The sequence below is a fragment of the Hylobates moloch genome, unplaced genomic scaffold, assembly GCF_009828535.3.
Source record: "Hylobates moloch isolate HMO894 unplaced genomic scaffold, HMol_V3 SCAFFOLD_3, whole genome shotgun sequence".
Lineage (NCBI taxonomy): Eukaryota > Metazoa > Chordata > Mammalia > Primates > Hylobatidae > Hylobates > Hylobates moloch.
In genome coordinates this window covers 94303129-94326962 of record NW_026652278.1, presented here as the reverse complement: position 1 = coordinate 94326962, position 23834 = coordinate 94303129, and the positions used below count along the sequence as shown (strand labels likewise).

At 34.9% G+C, this 23834-nt stretch overlaps 1 protein-coding gene across 9 annotated transcripts in view; it reads left to right on the top strand.

Annotated features, from left to right (window-relative positions):
- Window positions 1-23834, top strand: part of ZEB1 (zinc finger E-box binding homeobox 1) — a 210379-nt gene that overhangs the window by 72166 nt on the left and 114379 nt on the right. Inside the window, exon 3 of one of the 9 annotated variants that reach the window (XM_032144146.2) lies at window positions 499-641. The exons of the other annotated variants lie outside the window; for them this stretch is intronic. The gene's annotated coding sequence lies outside the window, so the exon portion shown is untranslated. The remainder of the gene's footprint in view (window positions 1-498; window positions 642-23834) is intronic. 9 annotated transcript variants of the gene reach the window in all.

Genomic DNA, 23834 nt, shown 5'->3' with positions numbered 1-23834 from the left:
AATTAATTTATTAATTATAGTAGATTAATTTATTGATTCTGTGGTATTTAACACAATTCAAAGGGCTACTTTTCTGTTAGTTGTTAGGAAATAGCATATGCCATTATCTTGGAGATACAAAGGGAGGACAGAATTTCCGCTGGCTCTAACTCATTGCTTTTTAATGAGTTTAGCTATGTATATATTTTTAAATGGAATTTATAACTATGATCATTTTCAACCTACAGTTTTTCTGTATTTTTTTCAACTTCTCAACTTCCCAGTAATGGGGGTAGATGTTGAACTAGTCACTTAAGGTTTTGGGTCTAAGGAGTAATATTTGAAACATGCAGTATTTAGAGGAGATACTTTTTGTGAATGAAGAGAATGTGATTTTAAGAATACTCATGATTTTATCTAATTTCTGTTCTCAAAACTTCATTTTATAATATAGAAAGATAAGCTTGATCCAAATAGTATGATCTCAGTATAATCTTTTACTCTTCTCTCCTCCCTCAGGACAACCTTAAACTTCCACCACAAGAGGAATATAAAGAGGTCCCTCCTGCACCAAGAAAGATCTGCAGATCTTTTTCAGTGTTCTTGGAGGTGTGGGGTGTGAGAACTTGATCAGTTTGTGTCAGCCACCTTGTTCTCTAAAGGTAAGCACTGTATAGTGAGTGCACACTCGTGGGCCCAGGCTCCTAACCTAAGACTGGTTTTGGAATGCTCCATCGAGGGTGTGAGACCTTCAGACGTTCTCATAGAAGGGAGGCCCAGACAGCTACCTGTGGGTAGGACATCACACATTCATCAAGAGGTGCTTTTCATTATTTAGAAGTGAAGCATGTCCGGGGGATGTATGGATATTTTTGTTTTGTTTTACTTTAAAAAAAAATCCCAGTCATCCTAAAACCTTCCAATTTAGTCTGCATTTATTCAATTAATAACTGCTGGGGTTAATCAAGAATTTTTCTTGTATGTCTTGAGATATGGATTAAGAGTTTTGAAACAACGACACCATTTAGGCAATCTAGTGACATAATAGCTTCAGTTGATAGAACCAGCTATGAAGAATTACTTCTCATGATCTTTTTGAAGCTGTATCTTATCTTCACTTCAGGGAAAGCCCCTCAAACCATTTTGTATTCTGTATTACACTTCAGAAAGTGTGGAAGCAAAGGTCATCTAATCTTTAAAAGGTATGTAATCATAAAATTTTTTATGTCAGATCTTAATTGAAAAATATTACTTAAAACTTGAAAAAATTACTTAAAATTGGCAATTTCTTTTTCATCTTACAACTTCTTCCTGTCTTCAGGAAATGAAGAATAAATATGTTGGTTCCATCAGGGAAACCTTATGAAGGATAAATTAATGTCTGTGCCTTACTTCCAAATTCTAACATCAGAAAACCTTATTGTTCACTTATATAATCTATAGATGTCTCTCAGAATGACCAGTCTTAAATTAAAATGTCATTTGGATATCATTAATTGACTATGGAGAAGAGCAGAAGCATGCTGATTTCGAAAGTGTCATTAGTATTAGGATTAGGTCAGTCTTAGACAAGAATACTTTGAATAACAAGAGACTAAATGTCTAGTAAAACATTTTAGATTGTAATTCCCAGTATTCTGAAGTATTAACAATGAGGACTTAAAGTACTGGTGAAGAAATTAAATTTGTCCATTTCATTTCATTCATCTTTTCTTAAAGCTCTTAAATTGATCCTGAAGACTTAGGTTCTACAAAATGTGAACTTCTTATGGACCATTAAAGTGGGGAGTAATCTGCTGATTTTTGTCTCGCAACCCTACCTCTGATGCAGGATAAATTTTTTGTCTTTTCAAAACCATTGTTCTTCCTATATCTGTATAATAAAAGATAAAGAGGAAAAATACTTGTGTGTTTGCTGTTTGAATGAGGAAAAAATACAAATTGGACCTTTTTGAAAAACCTTGAGAACCAATTTACTTTTTTTGTATGTAAATGGTCGAGGAGTTAGAACTAGTCTTGCTTATTATAACTGCAGGTAAACTTAAAAGATTTAAATCTTCAAAACAGATATCATGTAGGTTTTATTAGAAAAGAAATATAGATTATTGGGGGTATGGAGATAACCTATATATATGTACACAGTTTTTTTTTAATTTTTATTGGCAGGAGCATGCTAAATATCTTAGCCTTTATAATAGCATAGAATAGAATGGACAAATGTGTTATCTCGTTTTGCCAGTTGAGAAAACACTTTGAATTAAATCTCCAATCTAATGAAAATTATAAGGTGGGTTATAGAAATAACAGGTTATTTCTTAACCAAACTAAAGGTTTATTCTAACTAAAATACTTGTAATCTAAGAAGTCTCCCTAAACATACATCTTTTTTAAAGTGAGCTTTGTTTTATGATAGTACATATTTTAGAAAAGAAAAGTTTATTTCACTATCCTAGAACTCGTGTTCTAATTTCAGATCAGTTTTGTAGGATGTATAAATAAAATGGGGACCTATGAGATCTATGAGATCTTGCCGTCTGTATCTACAGTATCAAAAATAAGATCATTTCCTAACAATTCTTATTAATAGCTTATCCATCTCAATTCATAGTAGGTGACAAAATCAACTATTGTTCTATGATTTTGATCATATGTAGGAGGGAAAACCCAAAATAATGGTACCGAGGGCTTCTTCCATTGAAACTAATATCTGGGAGAAGATTTGATTTTCATGTGTACATATACACATACCCATATTAGTGTTTATTTCTTTTTTCTAATCATGTAAGAATGATTTGTCAAAGATCAGGTTTCTGATTTGTCTTTCGTCTGTATCAGTATGCCACATTTTGTTTTTGTTTTTGAAGTGTTCCTAGCCAGTTCATGCTAGTCCCTAATAGAAATTTTGTTTCCCTGGCGTGATCATGCTCTTTACCTACTCTGATAGCTGGAGGGAGGTGAGAGAAGCAGTCTTATGTGTTTACCAATACTGATTTTTTTTTTAGAGATGGGACAACAAAGAAATTCTAGCCTTTAGAGGCATCTAGACCAGCACTATATGGTACAAAGATAATTCGAGCCTAAATAGAAGCTACATATGTAATTTTAAGTTCTTAATGGCCATATTAAGAAAATAAAGAGGCAAAATTAGTTTTCATTACATTTTATTTAACCCAATATATACAAAAATGTTATTCCAACATATAATTAATAGAATGTTTTATGAGATTTTTTTCATACTCAGCATTCAAAATCTGTGTATTTTATACTCACAGCACATCTTATATTGGACTAGCCACAGTTCAAGTGCTGAATAGCCACACGTGGCTAGTAGCTACCATATTCCACGGTTCAGATCTAGACAATGAGTGGAATTCTCATTTTAGCCTCATACATGCTAAAATCCACTGGATGACCCTGCAAACTCCCCTTGTTTAGAGTTTCCAAATTTAGCAGAAGGAAAAAACAAAACAAAACAGGATGTCCAGTGTAATTTGAATTTCAAGTAAATAACGAATAATGGTTTAGTGTAATTATGTCCCATGCTATATTTGGGGCAAACTTTTACCAAAAAAGTTACTGCTTATTCGAAATTCAAATTTGACTGGGTGTCCTATATTTTATCTGACAACCCTTCTCTGGTTTAACTTGAGAAGAAGACATCAGGCTCCTTGGAATCTTGGAGGACTGGAAAATAGAGCATCTCTTCCTCTGCGCAGGATTTTAATAATCCTCCAAAAATCAGCCTGTAAACTAGAAAATATCTCTAGCCCATTTCTTCCTAATGACCTAGTACGTTCAAGACAGAAGAGGGGCTCAGATGGCAAGGATTTAGTCCATACATATTTAAACATTTTAAATCTAAATTATTACATTAAGGTATAAGGTTTACGAAATTTTACAATTTGAATGATTACTTGAATTTATAAAATGTAGATCATCTAACAGCACATTGCTGCTATCATTTCTCTTGAGAAATAATTCTCCTTTGACAGTAACCACAGCAGTTTTCAGGGTCTTGGCCATTTCAAGGTATTTTCCTACCATTGGTTTCCATTGCATCTGTCACATAAATCTCTGGTAGTCAAGCAAGAACACAAAATACAAGGCTACTGAATGCCGGGATTAGGCTTACTTCATTACAAGTATTTAAGTACTTGTAATTCTTAGTTCTGGTGTTGACCGTTGGATCCTGACCAGTTCAGCAATCAGTCTCCTAAGAGCTTCTTTTACAGAGGAACATCTTTCCGTTTTCATTCTTTAACATTTTTAATGTATTTATTTTAGTACATTTTTGAAGCATACAATCACCTGTTTAGTAGTGTGGATCTACCCTCCTTAAGCACTATAGAAGAGACTATTTGTCTCGAAAGACAGTCATTGCACCACCTCCCTCCAGAGAGTACTTTTCCTTCACAAGGTGCATGACTCTCGGTGACAGGCTTACATTATTATTTATGTAGGCAGGTGGATGCCAACTGCCAGTGCAGGGTGGCGTAAGTTAGCAGTTCCAAAGTTAAGCTATGGTGCATTCCAAATCCATTCACACTTAGGAGAATGTACCCAAGAGTGTGGGGATGTTTTCAATTACTGCATTTCCTTCAGAGAACAAGAACCACAGGTAAGTTTTTGTGTGTGTGTGTGTGATCCAATAACTATTTTTAAATAAGAAATTTCAGAATCTGAAAATATTGCCCCTCCCCCAAAACAGTCACCTGAAAGGTCTCAAATATAGCTTTCAGTATATAATATTTTTCTTCCTCACTCTAAGAAGGAAAGTATTGGAGTTGGTGGTGATGGTGGAGTTGGGATGAGGGAGACAATTTACTGTCATTTGAAAGCTGTGAATGTCACACATTTTCATGTCTAGAAATATCCTGGGTTTATGTAAGAATCTGATTTTGCCTAACCTCTAATGTCTCAGGTATGAATTATTTTGTCAGATTAACACATCTATATATAAGTAAGGTGTTCAGCCTTGCTTAGCTGATGTTTTCAACAGCAACGATTAAACTAATGAGTTGTGTCTGCATTTTCACTTTTATTCTGAAGACTGACTTCCTTTTGTTTAAAGGCTTTTGCCTTATTTCTGAAACCATAATTTAAAGCTACAAAAGACCTGAAATATAATCTAGTATCCTTTTCACCTGGGGATCCTTGGATTTCAGAGATTCTGTGAATCCCCTAAAATTACAGTCATATTTTGTATATATGTGTTTTTACTGGGGAGAATGTCCATAATTTTCATCATATTCTCAGAGGATTTCATAACAAAAAATTTGGTCAACAACCACTGTGATCTAGTCTAATGTGATCATTTTACTGATAAACTGAAGTTGAAAGAATTTAACTTATCTTCATTCATTTGAAATTTAATACTTGTGAAAATTAAAGTTTATTTCTTTAAAATTCATGCTGATTTTTAAAAGAAAAATACATTTAACTTCAATTAATTAAACTTGAAAATACCAGCCTAAATGGGAGCAGTTAGTTTGCTAATGGTTTCTTCTGTCCTGCCCTTTGAGTGGACTCTACTAGTTAACATTAAAATGGCCTTCCAGTAAAGTATGAGACTATGTGATAAGTTCTTGAAGATAGATTAAAAAGAAAACGAATTATCCATTATAATTTAAATCCCTTTTTCTCTTTTCACATTCTGTCTCCAAAACTAAAACTCAAGAAAATAGGTGAATAATGTTATTTCTGTATTTCCAGAATATTAAAAAAGTAGGTAATTGCCTTAATAAACATTACACTGGGCATTATTGGGACAGTTTTAGGTTCTGAACCCTAGTTAAAGAAATTCTTCAGTAGCCTATATATATACTTCCTGTTGTTTTTCAGTGATAAGGGCATTTTAAGGTCTTTTTGATCATAGAATGCTTTTAATGTTATAGTAGGACTTTAAAATGGTAAGTAAGCAAGTTCTGTATTAATTAGGGAAACTAATACCTTTTTCTCAAAATAAAGGAAATATTATTTTTTCTTTTTCTTTTCTTGGTACTAACCAGTAAAGTCTGCCTAGTTTAAGATCTAGTGCATTTATACCATAAACTGAATATTAGAATGAAAAGAAATATAGAGGATGATATATAAAAGACAAGTGTTTTCTGAAAGGAGTAGAAAACAAGGCAACTTGGAACACTACATATACATAGAAGTAAAATATATTAATATACTTTTATATAGATGATATATATCCATATATATATATATATTTTTTTTTTGAGACAAGGTCTCACTCTGTCACCCAGCCTAGAGTGCAGTGGCACAACTACAGCTCACTGGAGCCTTGACCTCTGAGGCTCAAGCCATCCTCCTGTCTCAGCCTCCCAAGTAGCTGGAACTACAGGTGTGCACCAAGATGCTGAGCTAATTTTTCTGTGTTTTTTGTTGAGATGGGGGTCTCATCATGTTGCCCAGGCTGGTCTCAAACTCCTGAGCTCAAGCAGTCCTCCCACCTTGGTCTCCCAAAGAGCTGGGACTATCAGGCATGAGCCACCATGCCCAGCTGAACTATTTATATTTTTTATTTAAATTAAATTATGCTTTAAGATTCTAAAATGTATAGTATAAAGCTCATTATAGAAAATGGTATTGAATTCTGAAACATAGTTTTGGTTTTGTTTTTATTCCTTTGGACATTTTCACTTAAGGTAATTATCACTCATGCTTTTCTGCTGTTATAAAAAGTGACCAGATTTTGCTTTTTTATCCAGGAAGAACAGTTTGTGAATGCCACTTGATAGGCCACCTGTGTTATTTTCCATGGGTATTTCTAACAAAGTTATATTTTTACTTTGTATTCATCAAATTATTTTATGTTTAATTTAGAAAAGCTTAAATTCTTCTTAGGAATGTTTGCAAATATTTGTAAATAGCTTTTTTCAAAAAAGTTGAGGTAGATATTAAATATTTTTGTGACTTCTCATCAAAAGAAACTGAAGCAATTAGTTGACCTCACTCAATTCATTAAAACAGTGCTGGGTTCCTAGTTTTCGTGACATTAAAAATAATTCAACATCTGTGTGTAGACAATGACTAAAACTTTATGATTTTGTTTCAGAGTTTTATTACCATAGATTATTGTTTAGAATAGAACTTTCAAATACATTTAAGAACCATTAAAAGTGACTTCTCCCTGTGCTTGAAAGATACATGCATAGCTTATATCTTTTTGTGTATAAACAATTTAACGTTTAAATTTTATTTCCTTTAAGTTTGCGTATCAAACACTCTTAGCAATCTCATCATTTATACTGGAGTACTTAGACTTTGAAACTTTGCCACAGCTACCTGCCATGTCCTTGTATAGGATATAAGTAAATATATTCAGTCATCAAATCTATAGAGAACTGTGAGAATAGAGTGGTAAACAAAACACATTGCCTGCCCTCACAGCTAAAGAGGAGTGATGGTGGGAAAATGGAAGTGATCAGAACCCAATCTGGGGTCAGAAAACAAAACTACAATCTATTTCAGGTTGCACAAATGAAATGTTAACTGAATCTGAGGGACATTAGATTTAATCAAACCAAATGAGAAGGCAAGGTGGTGTTTTGAGCTGAGGGCATAGCAGATGTGAGAGTCATAAAGGAAGAACAAAACACATACAAGAGAAAAGACACGGAGAGAGGGAAAGATGACACTGTATGGTGAAATATCTTGCAAGTCAATATTAGATACTAGCCTTTGGGCTTTAGCTTGAGAACAGTGGGAAGACATTGACGATCAGATTTGTATTTTTTCTAAAATTTTTTATTAATGCCTAATACATATAGAAGCGTGAGCATACTGCTTCATGAATTTTCACAGACTTAACACACCTATGTGATGAACACCTAGATGAAGAAAAATAACAATATCAGCATCCTAAAAGTTCCCCTTCATTTTCCTCCCAGTCGGTCCTGTCTCTTGCCCACCAAGGGAGACCTTTTGCCTGACTTCTCACTGTATATGGAGGGTATTGCCTACATTGTACTTTATATAAATAGGGGCATACAATGTGTATTCACTTGGGTGAAAGAAGCATTATGATTATGAGATTTATCCATATTGTTGACTATGGTTGCTAATTGTTCTCATAGCTGTATAATGTTCCGTCGTATGCATGTACCACAGATTTGCATTTTTCTGAGATTGCTGAATCTGCATCATGAAGGATGGAAGGGTGTGAATTTAGTAAGCTTCACAGTAAATCTAGGAAAGAGATACTGGGGCTTGAGCTAGTGTGGTGACAATGAGGATGAAGTGAGGTGGGTATATAGAGAGATATTTACAAGTTAGAACTTAATTGGATGAGGGGATGAAGAATCAGATACACCAGAGATAACTCCTGGGTCCTGACTTGGGCAGGGGTTAATGGCAGTGCCCTTCATTAAGTCCAAATACTGGAGAGGAAGTGGGTTGTTGCTCGTGCTTTAGTGATACGGGGGATTAACAAATTCAATTTCTGATACAGTTAAGGCATCTGTGAAACATTGCACACATCTGCTTTATACAACTAATTAACTGTTTTATTAACTGAATTAATGAATAACTTTACCGTCATTAATACCAGTGTGCTAACAAATAGTTCTACATATGGGAAACTGCAAATCTTGTCTATTCTCACTGTTCTTCACCTCTGAATCTCATGAGATACTCTTTTCCTAATTGTGTTAGGAGTGGTTTTGTTGCATCTCATGCTTTTTTTTCTTTTTATTTATAGAATATACTTCCTCTAAACTAGTACTACTTGCAAGAAGAGCAGCACTTCCTAGGTATATGATATGAAAGGCATTGGTGAAATGCTTTCATACTTAAAAACATTGTTTTTCCAACATTATGGTCTTTCCTTTAGCACAATAAAGACACCTTAAAATGAGTTTGTTATAGGAAATAACCTACTTATTTAGTAAGACTTTAATGGACTGAAGTAAATATTCATGAGATTTGGGCAGGGGAAAGAAAAGAAAGATAGGAATGAGGTCTGACCTGAGCACAAACCTAAGCAGGGTGCCACAGGGGGAACCCTGAGCATCAGAGAGCAGGTTGAATGCACCTGATTTTAAAGGAAGACGATGCCAAAAGAGTGACGTAGGAGTTGTAAAGGAGGGACTTCACCTCTTTTCAGTGCTGCCTGGGACTAGTTATACTTCTGGAAAATTTTATGTGAAGATAACTAATAAGTCTAGCACTGAATGAAACAAATGCCTGAGACCTACTGGAACATTAAATAGACTTTTATGCCAGCCAGTTATGATTCAGTGCTATATTTAGACCACAAAATTTGAACTAAAATCAAGGCAGTTTATTCTTATCCCATCGTGTCCATGGGGTGGAGAGGAACAACTAAGTAATCATGATCATGCACTTCAGTTCATAGTTTTCTCTAGCTTTGGGCATTGTCACTTAACAGACAATGCAGTTTTAAAAATTAAATGCTCAATTTCATTTCACTGAGGTTTTTTGTCGTTGTTGCACAACGTTGTAAATATACATTGAGTTGTTTTTTCTTTTAAATTTTTGCCTCTAATCAGGTTTACGTTGAGCAACCAAATCAGTATTTTCAGAAGCCATTGAAGTTAATTCATTTATTTAATAATTACTTATGAAATATGTCATGTATAATAGTGCTATAGCCTAAGATGATGATGGTGAGAAGTATTCCTACCTTTTGTTACTGGCATGATGGTGGCGATACTCAGAACAAACAAAAACAGTGTGATAACACAAATTATTATATGACTCGCTGTTTTAATAGTGTTTACAAAAGCAGTGAATCCCAGAAAAATAAACTATGGGCTACAATATCAAAAAAGAAATGATGGAAGTGGTAGAATTAAATTTGGGTCCTGACAAATAGGATTTGAACATGTATGGCAAGAACACTGCAGGCAAGGGTAACATCTCATGAGAATTGATGCAGAAAAAAATATAGCATATATTGGCAGAGTGAGAAACTGGCCGGACAGAAATCACAAGCTGGTGTGAGGAGAGAGAGAAAACCTTCATTATGGAAGCTTTGAATTACTGAAAAATTCACCAGTCATAAGAGCATGGATTATTGTCTTGCTGTTTAGATTATCTATAAATGTAATTTTACTTTACTCACTACCATGTGATAATTATGTAGATTTTTATCTTTTTAGAAACCTGATATGAAATTACCTGAAGGAATGAAGTCAGTGTACTTTTAAGTTAAGAGTATCTTCAGCCGGGTGCGGTGGCTCATGCCTGTAATCCCAGCACGTTGGGAGGCTGAGTTGGGCGGATCACGAGGTCAGGAGTTCGAGACCAGCCTGGCCAATATGGTGAAACCCCATCTGTACTATAAATACAAAAATTGGCCGGGTGTGGTGGTGCGTGCCTGTAGTCCCAGCTACTCAGGAGGCTGAAGCAGGAGAATCGCTTGAACCCGGGAGGCGGAGGTTGCAGTGAGCCAAGATTGCACCACTGTACTCTAGCCGGGGCAACAGAGTGAGACACTGTCTCAAAAAAAAAAAAAAATTAAGAGTATCTTCACTCAGGATCCATGGATAGGCTTCAGGGACTCTAGATCTCTCTGAAATTAAAGCAAAAGTTTGGATGTATTTCTTTTTCTGGAGGAAGGATCCATTGCCTTTATGAGTATGTAACAGTCCAGAAGAAGTTAATAAAATAGCTCGAGCTCTCCTAACTTAAAACTTTTTTATTTATTATTATTATTATTATTTTTTGTAGAGATGGAGTCTCACTCTGTCACCCAAGCTGGAGTGCAGTGGTGTGATCTCGGCTCACTGCAACCGCCACCTCCCGGGTTCAAGCAATTCTCCTGCCTCAGCCTCCCAAGAAGCTTCATCTTGGGTTTATTATTATTATTATTATTATTATACTTTAAGTTCTAGGGTACATGTACACAACATCTTGGGGTTTTTTTAATGCAGTCAATTAAAATGGGGAAATTAAAACACGTTAGATGCTTTTCCTTTATTTCACTATTTACTGATACAGTATTTAAGAGAGAATCCTGAAAAGTATATTAGTTGGGTTGATTATATAACCAGAGATAGTGGCTATTTTATCAGTTCAGTGGCTTTCAGTAAAAGGACAGCTCAATTGCCTTTTTAGATACAGAATGTTTCTGAATATGCTATTTCGAGTAGAAATTCCTTCCTATTTTTAGACAGGCATATATCTACTTTCTGCAGAATGTAAAGAATTTTCAATGTGTCCAGCTTCAGTCCTGAAATTTGACTCACCTGGATCATATTTAATCTTTTGTACAACTGTTTAAAGTAGGAGTCAACAAATTATAGCCCATGGGCCAAATCCAGCCTTCAACCTATTTTTGTATGGCCTGTGACCTAAGAATTGTTTTTACATTTTAAAATTGTTAAATTTAAAAAAGGACTGTAAGGGATTAGGATTATAAAAAGGAGAATATGCAACAGAGATTTTATGTGGCCCTCAAAGTCTGTGGTGTTTACTAACGGGCCCTTTTTTTAAATGCCAATCCATGGTTTAAAGTACAGTTTTTAAGTTCTCCTAGATGCATCTGTTATTCTACAAGCAGATACAATGCTTGTGGATAGATACTATTTTTGAAGTTGGGAGTATATTTATATAATTTTAGCAAAGTTGACTGAATAAGATAACCTGTTTTCTATACTGAATATTCAGCTAATGGTTTAGCTTTCTAAAGTCTGGATTTGAAAGTGTATGAACAAAATGTGGACTTAGTAATCTACTTCAAAGAACTATGTGAATATGAAAGTAGATTTTGTTTTTCATGAATATATTACACAGCAACCACAATTCAGATCAAGTAAAAAATATTAAAATATAATCTTTGTTTTAGAAGACACCACTTACTTAAGGCAAATAAGGCAAAAGAAAACGTGTACCTGTTAATATGTTGGAAAGGGCAGCTATTAAACATTATACTATTCATTGGTTTATTCAACATTTATACTTATTTTTAGAACCATTACATATATTGGCTTCTTTGTATTATATTTTAGTAATATTATTGTATGAGATACTATGACTCTAAATTTTGGATAAATATTGAAATTATTTTTAATGGGGGATATGTCATAATTAGTGAGTCTCAAAAAATTGGGGCAATTCTGCCTTCTCTCTCTGTATCATTATTTTTCCTTCACTACTGGATCTTGTCCACCAACATACCAATAATGTTGGGTTTTTTCCCCATCTTAAAAAAAAAATCTTACTCCCAGTTCCTCCTTTAGTTACTACCCCACGTCTTTCATTTAAAGCCGGTATCTCTGAAGTATGTAGTTGCCTGTGCTGTCTGAATTCAGTTCCTATAACCCCTGCCATTTCACCAGAACTGCACTTCTTAATGACTACCATGCTGCCAATCAGATGGTCATCTCAGTCTTCCTCTTACTTGACCTGGCAACGGTGTTTAACACTCCTTGTTTGGCCTTTTAGATACTATACTACACTCTCCTGTTTTTTTTTTCTCCTACCCCTCTGGCTGCTGCTTTTTCAGTCTCTTGCTGATTTCTTCTTGCCTCCCCCATCTCTAAATTGGGAATGCTTCAACATTTGGAATTTTGAGGCCTTTAAAACTGCACGTTCACTCCCTTAGTGACTTCATATAATACCATGGCTTTATATAATCATCCATTTGCTAATGATCAGAAGTCCTTTAGTCTTTTTTTTTTTTTTGGATATGGAGTTTTGCTCTGTCTCCCAGGCTGGAGTGAGTGCAATGGCACGATCTCGGCTCACTGCAACCTCCTCCTCCTGGGTTCAAGCGATTCTCCTGCCTCAGCCTCCCATGTAGCGGGGATTACAGGCATGTGCCAGCACACCCAGCTAATTTTTGTAATTTTAGTAAGAATGGGGTTTCACCATGTTGGCCAGGCTGGTTTTGAACTCCTGACTTCAGGTGATCTGCCTGCCACGGCCTCCCAAAGTGCTGGGATTACAGGTGTGAGCCACCGTGCCCGGCCCCTTTAGTCTTCTTCGAATGTAATATAGTAAACTGAATTCCTCGTCTTTCCCCCACCAAAACCTCCTCCGGCAGTTTTTCCCATCTGCGTAACAGCACCTGCTGTCTTTTAATCAGCCTTGGTGTCACCAAGGATGCCTGTCCTCCTTTCATTCCACGTATGATAATTCTTCACATTTCTGTTACCAAAATATTATCTTGCTTCTGTCCCAAAAATGTTTCTGAAATTCAGTTATTGCTCACCATCTCTACTCCTGCAACCCTGATCCAAATCACCTTCATCTCTTACCTGTATTGATGCAAAAAGCCTCCTGTAATTGTTCTTCCTGTTTCTTCCTGTTGACTTACTTCAGTCCGTTCTTAATATAGCAGGTAAAGTAGTTATATTTAAATATAAGCCATATTATGTCACTCTTTTGATGAAAATCCTCCATTGACTTTTCATCTCAACCAGAATAAAAACTAAAGTTCTTAAAATAGCCTACCAGGCTCTGTGCTCTAGGCTGTCATTCCCAGACAGCCACTGCCAACCACTCCTGCCTGCTCACACCCACTTTGCTCTAGTCATCCACACTGGCTTCTTTGCTGTTCTTAGAACATGCCGGGCAAGTTCTTGCTTTAGAGCCTTTGCACTAGCTCTTCTCTGTATACTCTTTCCCTGTATATCTACAGGGATCATTCTCTCATTACTTGAGATTTTTACTCAAATGTCAATTTAATGAAGCTTTCTTTAGCCATGTGATGTAAAATTGCAGATTTCCCCTACTTCACCCCAATTTTCCTTCCTGCTTTATGTTTCTTTTCTTGAAGACCTATTACCATCTACCATCCCATGTATTTTACCTACTTTTTTCATTTATTTTTTGTCTTCTTCCGCTAGAATATAAAGGCTTTTTGTTTCCTTTATTCACTGGTCTGTCCTCAGCACATACAAATATAGTGTTTGGCCCACGTTATACACTTAGTTAATATTGATGAATAATTAATAAATAAGTAGAATTTAAAAATAGCCAACACAAAATTTTAACATAGTTCAGGGATTTTTGAGAGCTCCTGGGATCATTGAATAAGCATTCAAATATTCCAGTAAATGACATGCATGGAGCTAAAGGTATTAGAAATATGACTGTATACATTGATATCATTATATATGTAGAACTTTCTTTTTTGCACAGATCCTTAGCTTTGACCATTTATTCTATTTTTAAAGTATGGAATACTCAAAAAATGTTATTTGAACTTAAATATGATTGCTATTTGAGTATGCTATGATGTGGATACTTTTTAAAAGAATCTTTTATCATTAAAAGTAGTCATTTAGTACAGTAGGAATTTTCTTTACAAAAAAACTTATAAAATAATTTAAATTTCCAGAAGAGTTTCAAAGGCAATACAGAGACTGAACTTTTCAGGATCCTTGTTCTGTGTCTTATAAGTTTACATCTTCAAAAAGCATGGAACAAACACTAATTCAGCCTACCAACATAGCTTTTGTTGAAGTAACTGCTTTTTAAAATAATTTTTCAATACATAAAACTACCAAATAATTATTTTCAAATTTCATATGAATTTTGTCTTGACTGTATGCATAACTGATTTAGAGTCATAATCCAAATTTTCTCAATTATGACATACATTTCTTCATGTTTCATTATAGTCTTTTTAAATGACTAATAATAGACCGTCTTGCTGATGTATCATTATTAATAAGTTATTTTCTTCCTGTTGGACATCTTAAGGCTGTTTTGTTTTACTGTTATTAATAATATGGTAGGTGATATATTTGTGCATATAACTTCTTGCATTTGCCTGAATTATTTCCTTTAGCTAATTACCCAGAATTAGATTGGGCAATAAAAATCATAGAGCTTATGAGGAAAATGGGGTTGGAGTACAGCCCACAATAATTTTGTCAGTGACACATTTTTAAAAAGACAGAAAACTAATAACAAGTGCAGCACAGTTTTACATATGGTACATAAATGGTTAAGAAATACATAATCACTATTACACATGTGACACTTTACCTTGAACAAACCCTGATGTTTGCTTGTGGAAGTAGGTATGGGATTGTTATCTCCAAGTTAATGTGAAGTGGTAGAAGGAAGATTATCTGAAAGCAGAAGGAAAGTTGTAACATTGCATGTGATGGGTGTGGCTCGTAACAGCAGCACAGTGAACTGAAGTGGCTGGTAACTTGAGATGTGTGCAGGTGTGCTTTTTGTTTATTCTTATGTGACTTAGTTAAGCTGGCAGCAATTTTCTGTGTTCACTTGGTGTTTCTCGCAGATAAAATCATGCATAAGCAAAGGTGAAATTCTCTTCATGCTCACGTAGTTCTCTAATAAACCAACTGCACTGAAACAAATTTGCATTTTCAAAATTAGTGTTATGGCAGAAGAGACTACACTAATTTGTTATCCCACCAATTTTACTGCAATTTTAACATCGTGCTAGGTTTTTAAGCTTTTATTTGGTAATTTTTCTGATATATTTTTAACCAAATGCCTTTAGAATACAGTTTGGTGCAGTCTTACAGATATAACTCCAACCATAATAGGCAGTAGAGATGTTATTTTAAAATAATAATAAAGCTTGGTTAATTGCACAGAGACAAGAAAAAATGGAGGACAGGTTTCTTCCAAGAATGACTGAAGCCAGAATAGAGGTTAGAGAAAATAGACGAAGAAGAAGGAGAAAAAAAAACCCTACAACCTGCAAAGGGAGTTTGTACCTAGGTAGAGCAGTGCCTTGAATACCAGATTAAAGTTTCAACTTTCAGAAGGCAACCAAAAGTCAGTATTTTGTTGCTGTTGTTGTTGTTGTTGTTGTTGTTAACAGGAAAGATGAAAGACCAGATAAGGAAGAAAGGAGGAGGACATAGGAAAAGTGTAGGTAGGAGATGGTATGGTTACCATCCAATAAGAACAGAAAAGAAAGTATAAATGTAAGGGTTTTGTTAGCAGTAGTATTTACCTCCTGATTAAATGATAAAGAAGATGTAAAATAAATGTTTGTCTAAGATTACTCCAAAGTATTATCCTGAGTGGCTAAAGGATAGCAATCCTAGAAAAAAAAATTGGTGATCAGGAAGAAGAGCTGTATGAGTGGGAGGAGAAGGTATTCCTAAAATGATGAGTTTAGTTTGAAAGGAAGCCTGACTGAGTGGACGCAGCCCCTGATTGAGCATTAAGAAAATTTTTTATTAATTACTGGTGGAGCCCTGGACAGTACTATACTTCTCTGGCTTTCAGTTTTCTCACGTGTAAAATAAGTATTGAACTACTTGTGATGGCTGAAGTTTCTTCCAGCTTTGAAACAATTGCTGTGTGTTTTTTTTTATTTGAACTTTATTACTGTTTCTTCATGATTGCTGTCTAGTGACCTTTTATGAAGACTTTGGTTTATAATGAAACAAGGATAAAATGCTCAGTCCTGAGTCTGTTGGAGATTAAACTCTCCTGACTCCTGAAATGCTTGACTTGACACCGGAAGTGCCACAACTGCCATCTCACTTTATCTTTTTTCTGCCAAAGGAAGCTTCTTGTAGATCAAAATTGGGAGCAAGGAGAATTGGATGTATAAAGCCAAACTTGGAAAAAGCGTTCTGCAATTTTTCTTAATACAATCTTTTGGGGCTCTATTTGTTATTAGCTGTCAGAAATCCCAATAAATTATTCGGAAAGAAATTCAGTACAAATATAATAATGTTATAGAAGTACATGTATATATAGCAAATATAATCTAGGAGAGGCTTACCATAGAAAAGGTGCAGGCTTTGAAATTAGCTTGAATTCAAATATTAGTTTTATTTCTCTACTAGCTGTGTAACCTTAGGTAAACAGAAATGAAAAGCTTTATTTTGGAGGAGGATTTTATTTCTTTCTGTGTAAAATGGAAATAGTAATACTAAGTTTCAGAATTGTTGTGAGGATTAGAGAGAATGTTTGTAAAGAACTGAGTACACAACCTGATACTTAATAAACAGTAACCTTTATCAGTTACCAGGTAATAGTTATTGTTGTAGTATGAGGACTTCGTAAAAAATTTTTCAAATTCTTACCTGTATTAAACACTTACCCTACATTCTCCTCTTGTAATCAGAATCTCGTGTGCATGTGTGTAATGATGGGTTCTCTAATACTCAGTTTTCTGGCAGATTAAAACATTTGACAAAACTAAAGAGTTATTTTAAAAATATTTAGAGTGTCAACATATTCAATTCTTAGATGGAATAATCTTTAAAGAGATGAGACTAGTATGTAAAAAGTTCATTTTTAAAAGTAAGAATCTTCATCCTAATTATCTGCTAGCTCAGACAAAGTAATAGAACCAACATTCTTACAGATTTTGGTTTACACTGCCTCCTTTAAAAGATGCCCAATATTGTGGATATTAAAGAGTGATTACTAGTATATTATGTATATTATATATTCAGCTTTCCTTTTATAAATTGATTTTAAACATTTCCAAGAAATAGTTTCAAACTAGGTACTTCTTAACATCTCTTATACTTTTGCCTTAAATAAAAACACATTGATAATGCTAATTATATGGTAAAACTGTTAGGTCTGCAGAAGTCATGTTTTATTTCTGAAATAATAAAAATACATTTTAAAACAGATGCAGAAAATGTGAAAGGTAGATTGCTGCTGGAAATTCACATAGTCTTTAAGGAATAAACTATGTACGTGTTGACTGTGAACAGACTAGTCTATATTTACTATATTGAATTTTCACCAAGTTATAATGATTCAGTATATTATCCTTTTGGAAATTTAAAAAATAGTAAAACACATTCTTTTTAAGAGCAGGAACAATGTACTTGAAGCAACAAATTTATGATTGCAATTAGAGTTGAAGATTATATATCAGTATAATCCCTTGCTTCTCTGATTGCTGTGTACCCTTTTCTACAGCCGTTTTTTTTTAACTCTTAAAGTCTGTGCTCTACTACAGTGATTCTTTTTCTTGTTTCTAAAAGAATAAATGAATAGTTTTTTGTTAATAATTAATGTAGGCCTCTGCTTACCTGCTTTATGCATTCTTTACCTGACCGTACGTAGCACTTGCCTATGCAAGTATTCATTTACTGAAAAAGTTACCAACTTTGTAGCCTTGAAATCATTTTAAAAATATGTTAACTGACTTGAATACTCTGGTTAGAAGCAAAATGCATACCTTCTACTTGAAGGAATTTGTTTTCACCTTTACTGAAAAAAATACATATTTAGTTGTATTTTAAACACTACTTATTTTGACATAGTAATCACTTTATATAGTTTTCTAGCAAGTTCATCTTTGTATGCATTTTATATCTCCTTTTCTTGTAAAGATTAGGTTACAATTAAAATAATTCAAAGATCATTGAGAGGTACTGCATTAAACTGTAGGTTGGAACTTGCCTTTTGTCTTGTTCAAACTGCATCGCTCCTTTTATTTTTTTCAATCTGAAGATAGTAGCATGCTTAGAGCATGAATGTAAGCCATGTGGTGGCTAAGATAGAGAAGGCAGAGATGGATGACTTCAGAGGAAATAAGTGTTTGACAGGAGAATGGACTGGGTGATGGTGTGAACCAAAGTCAAGGTCACAGGGAGAAAAAGAGCAGACTGGCTTCATGGGTGTGCAACCTGTACAATTACACAGGGCTCAGCTTTTTAAGTGTTCTGCTATTGCTATCTTGAAATTCTTAATAAATTTCACACAAGAGGCTCTTAATTTTTATTTTGCACTGAGTCTCACAAGTTATCTAGCCAGTTCTGCAGATGAGAAATAACAGGAAGCAGAAATTTCTTGTTTCTTTGGTTATTAATTCCTTTTCCCAGATTAGCCAAAATGGGAATTATTTTTTAAATGATGATTTATGGACATTAAAAAAATGTGGAAAATTAACCTAATTTGAAAGCAGTTGTGTGTGTATGTATGTTATTTAGTAATTTACCCAAGTATTGGAGAGGGGAAAAAGGAGCTTGTTAAAATTTTCTTATAGAAGTGTCAAAGGTGGTCAAACTTCCAATAGACTTTATCAAGTCAATATGTAATACACATAGTTTGAGAAGTAAAAACAATTTGTATTACAGAATTGTATGTCTGAATTAGCTACTACGTGCTGGGCTTTACCCAGAAAAGTGTTTCTTTACACATAAAGCCTGATGCTTTATATTCAGTACAGTACTTTATTATTTAGTAATTATTCCTTCCTAGTATTATTTCTAAAGTGGTAATTGTTTCTTGCCTTTATAGTGCTTGTAAACTTTATTTTTTAAAGATTTTGGAAATTAAAATTTAGAAATTTATAAGCCCAAACATTGTGGTTTTTACACAGGCCTGTCAGTTTACTAGTTTTATTTGATAGCTATCTAATACGCACCTATTTAAAGTGGAAGGTGTTTCTATTACACCTAGGCTCTTTTTTTTTTTTTTTTTTTTTTTTTAAGTTCTGGGATACATCTGCAGTTTGTTACATAGGTATACATGTGTCATGGTGGTTTGTTGCACCCATCAACCCGTTGTCTACATTAGGAATTTCTCCTGATGCTATCCCCCACCTAGCCTCCCACACCTCAACAGGCCCCAGTGTGTGATGTTCCCCTCCCTGTGTCTATGTGTTCTCATTGTTCAACTCCCACTTATGAGTGAGAACATGCGGTGTTTGGTTTTCTTTTCCTGAGTTAGTTTGCTGAGAATGATAGTTTCCAACTTCATCCATGTCCCTGCAAAGGACATGAACTCATCCTTTTTATGGCTGCATAGTATTCCATGGTGTATATGTGCCACATTTTCTTTATCCAGTCTATCATTGATGGACATTTGGATTGGTTCCAAGTTTTTGCTATTGTGAACAGTGCTGCTCAGTGAACAGTAAACATACATATGCATATGTCTTTATAAGTAGAATGGTTTATAATCTTTTGGGTATATACTCAATAATGGGATTGCAGGGTCAAATGGTATTTCTAGTTCTAGATCCTTGAAGAATTGCCACACTGTCTTCCATAATGGTTGAACTAATTTACACTCCCACCAACAGTGTAAAAGTATTCCTAGTTCTGCACATCCTCTCCAGCATCTGTTGTTTCCTGACTTTTTAATGATCGCCATTCTAACTAGCATGAGATGATATCTCATTGTGGCTTTGATTTGCATTTCTCTAATGACCAGTGATGATGAGTTTGTTTTTTTTTTTCATTTGTTGGCCACATAAATGTCTTCTTTTGAGAAGTGTCTGTTCATATCCTTTGCCCACTTTTTGATGGAGTTGTTTTTTTCTTGTAAATTTGTTTAAGTTCCTTGTAGATTCTAGATATTAGCCTTTTGTCAGATGGATAGGTTGCAAAAATCTTCTCCCATTCTCTCAGTTGCCTGTTCACTCTGATGATAGTTTCTTTTGCTGTGCAGAAGCTCTTCAGTTTAATTGGATTCATTTGTCAATTTTGGCTTTTGTTGCCATTGCTTTTGGTGTTTTGTTCATGAAGTGTTTGCTCATGTCTGTGTCCTGAATGGTATTGCCTAGTTTTTCTTCTAGAGTTTTTTATGGTTTTAGGTCTTATGTTTAAGTGTTTAATCCATCTTGAGTTAATTTTTGTATGAGGGGTAAGGAAGGGGTCCAGTTTCAGTTTTCTGCATATGGCTAGCCAGTTTTCCCAACAACATTTATTAAATAGGGAATCCTTTCCCCATTGCCTGTTTTTTGTCAGGTTTGTCAAAGATCAGATGGTTGTAGATGTGTGGTGTTATTTCCTAGGCCTCTGTTCTGTTCCATTCGTCTATATGTTTTGATACCAGTACCATGGTGTTTTGGTTACTGTAGCCTTGTAGTATAGTTTGAAGTTAGGTAGCATGATGCCTTCAGCTTTGTTCCTTTGGCTGAGGATTGTCTTGGCTGTACAGGCTCTTTTTTGGTTCCGTATAAAATTTAAAGTGGTTTTTTCTAATTTTGTGAAGAAAGTCAATGGTAGCTTGATGGGGATAACATTCAATTTGTAAATTACTTTGGGCAGTTTGGCCATTTTCACGATATTCATTCTTCCTATCCATGAGCATGGAATGTTTTTCCATTTATTTGTGTCCTCTCTTATTTCCTTGAGCACTGGCTTGTAGTTCTCCTTGAAGAGGTCCTTCACATCCCTTGTAAGTTGTATTCCTAGGTACTTTATTCTCTTTGTAGCAGTTGTGAATGGGAGTTCACTCATGATTTGGCTCTCTGTTTGTTTATTATTAGTGTGTAGGAATGCTTGTGATTTTTGCACATTGATTTTGTATCCTGAGACTTTGCTGAAGTTGCTTATCAGCTTAAGGAGATTTGGGGCTGAGACAATGAGGTTTTCTAAATATGCAATCATGTCATCTGCGAACAGGGACAATTTGACTTCCTCTCTTCCTTTTTGAATACCTTTTATTTCTTTCTTTCTCTTGCCTGATTGCCCAAGCCAGACTTCCAATACTATGTTGAATAGGAGTGGTGAGAGAGGGCATCCTTGTCTTGTGCTAGTTTTCAAAGGGAATGCTTCCAGCTTTTGCCCATTCAGCATGATATTGGCTGTGGGTTTGTCATAAATGGCTCTTATTATTTTGAGATACGTTCCATCAATACCTAGTTTGTGGAGAGTTTTTGGCACGAAGGGGTGTTGAATTTTATCAAAAGCCTTTTCTGCATCTGTTGAGATAAGTATGTCGTTTTTGTCATTGGTTCTGTTTATGTGATGGATTATGTTGATTGATTTGCATATGTTGAACCAGCCTTGCATCCCAGGTATGAAGCAGACCTAATTGTGGTGGATAAGCTTTTTGATATGCTGCTGGATTCAGTTTGCCAATATTTTATTGAAGATTTTTGCCCCAGTGTTCATCAGGGATATTGGCCTGAAATTCTCTTTTTTTGTTGTGTATCTGCCAGGTTTTGGTATCAGGATTATGCTGGCCTCATAAAATGGGTTAGGGAGGAGTCCCTCTTATTCTGTTGTTTGAGATAGTTTCAACTTTCCTTTTTGTACCTCTGGTAGAATTCAGCTGTGAATCCATCTGGTCCTGGGCTTGTTTTGGTTGGTAGGCTATTAGTTACTGCCTCAATTTCAGAACTTGTTATTGGTCTATTCAGGGATTTGACATCTTCCTTGTTTAGTCTTGGAGGGTATATGTGTCCAGGAATTTATTCATTTTTTTCTAGATTTTCTAGTTTATTTGCGTAGAGGTGTTTATAGTATTCTCTGATGGTAGTTTGTATTTCTGTGGGATCAGTGGTGATATCCCCTTTATCATTTTTTATTGTGTCTGTTTGATTCTTCTCTCTTTATTAGCCTGGCTAGCGATCTATTTTGTTAATCTTTTCAAAACACCAGCTCCTGGATTCATTGATTATTTTAAAGGGTTTTTCATGTCTATCTTTTTCAGTTCTGCTCTGTTCTTAGTTATTTCTTGTCTTCTGCTAGCTTTTGAATTTGTTTGCTCTTGCTTCTCTAGTTCTTTTAATTGTGATGCACTTATTCTAAAATCAACCACATAGTTGGAAGTAAAACACTCCTCAGCAAATGCAAAAGAATGGAAATCATAACAGTCTGTCAGACCACGGTGCAATCAAGTTAGAACTCAGGATTAAGAAACCCACTCAAAACCTCACAACTGCATGGAAGCTGAACCACCTGCTCCTGAATGACTACTGGGTAAATAATTAAATTAAGGCAGAAATGAATAAGTTCTTTGAAACCAAGGAGAACAAAGATACACCATACCAGAATCTCTGGGACACAGTTAAAGCAGTGTTAAGAGAGAAATTTATAGCACTAAATGCCCTCAAGAGAAAGCAGGAAAGAACTAAAATCGACACCCTAACCTAGGCTCTTTTTCTAGGTCTCTTTCTTGCTAAAGTTTTGCTTATTTTATTTACTGCACAATCCAACTAAAACCAAATTTTTCACATCATTTCATATGAGAGTTACCTTTTATTCTAATAAACTGTGGAATAACTGGGGTTGGGGAGGGAATTGCTTAAGTTCATAAGGATTCTTGCAAACTTGAATGTGTCGATGTAAGATTATTTTTTGAAAATTTGTAATTCCATTTCACGATCTTAACCAGAATTCATTATGTTTAAACCACCTGATACAGACTAAAACATTTTTTCAGGAGCACAGTTGTAAAAAGGATGGGGATAAATATTTACAACATTACTTATTTCTTTGCAGATTTAGTGAAAGTATGTCCTACTTTTACAAAATGTCTTATTTTCCTCTCTTTTTTACACATATAATAGAGAACTAACTTTTAAAAACTAAATAAGAAGGGAATACTAATTTTTAAATTATGATGTCACTTGTAGAATTTGTTTTAAAATTGATAAAATACACCTCTTTTTTTATTATTATACTTTAAGTTCTAGGGTATATCTGTACAACATGCAGGTTTGTTACATATGCATAAATAGCCATGTTGGTGTGCTGCACCCATTAACCCATCATTTACATTAGGTGTAATCTCCTGATGCTATCCCTCCCCACTCCCCCTACACCATGACAGGCCCTGGTGTGTGATGTTCCCCTTCCTGTGTCCAAGTGTTCTCATTGTTCAATTCCTACCTATGAGTGAGAACATGCGGTGTTTGGTTTCCTGTCCTTGCAATAGTTTGCTGAGAATGATGGTGTCCAGCTTCATCCATGTCCCTACAAAGGACATGAACTCATCCTTTTTTATGGCTGCATAGTATTCCATGGTGTATATGTGCCACATTTTCTTAATCCAGTCTATCATTGATGGGATAAAACACACCTCTTTAAGACTGCTTATAGAATGCTGTGGACTCATTGGCTTGGTTTTTTATTTCCTTGGTTTCAGTACAAAGTGTAATAAGCTTTTCAGAAAGTTTCTCCTGGATGTGTAAAGAATACCAACAGATATCAGAAAGCATCTGGCTGAAG